Source organism: Camelina sativa, unplaced genomic scaffold, assembly GCF_000633955.1.
Source record: "Camelina sativa cultivar DH55 unplaced genomic scaffold, Cs unpScaffold12268, whole genome shotgun sequence".
Classification (NCBI taxonomy): domain Eukaryota; kingdom Viridiplantae; phylum Streptophyta; class Magnoliopsida; order Brassicales; family Brassicaceae; genus Camelina; species Camelina sativa.
The window spans coordinates 1-357 of NW_010933309.1; the positions used below are offsets into that span (position 1 = coordinate 1).

At 43.7% G+C, this 357-nt stretch overlaps 1 long non-coding RNA gene across 1 annotated transcript; it reads left to right on the forward strand.

Moving 5' to 3' along the window:
• The first annotated feature begins 6 nt into the window (after nt 1-6).
• Nucleotides 7-321, forward strand: LOC109132008. The gene is made up of 2 exons (XR_002037317.1): nt 7-181; nt 281-321. It is a non-coding gene; the product is annotated as an uncharacterized LOC109132008 (long non-coding RNA).
• The last annotated feature ends 36 nt before the right edge of the window (nt 322-357 follow it).

A 357-nucleotide genomic window follows, 5' to 3' on the forward strand; every position in this document is an offset into this window, starting at 1 on the left:
TTATCCCCAATGACATCACTTCACGCTACACCGACGAGCCTCACGCTTCGCCACTATTCGAACCGCACGAAGCTAACCTGCGCATCTACGTTATCACCACCTCCGACATGGAAACAGAGCCGGCGAGTTATCTCCGTCTCCTTCTTCCTCTCTCGTCTCCTCCTCCTCCCCACTAACAACGGTTCTCTTCAATTTCCACCAATTTCGATTGAATAAATCATTATTGATTCGAGTCTTACTCTTCTCAGATTTTTGTTTTGGATGTGGTTTTGATGATCAGATGCCATGGCTGGTACCTTAATTGATAAATATGTCAAGAGGTAACTTTTTTAGTCTTTTGATATCTCTCAACTTAGA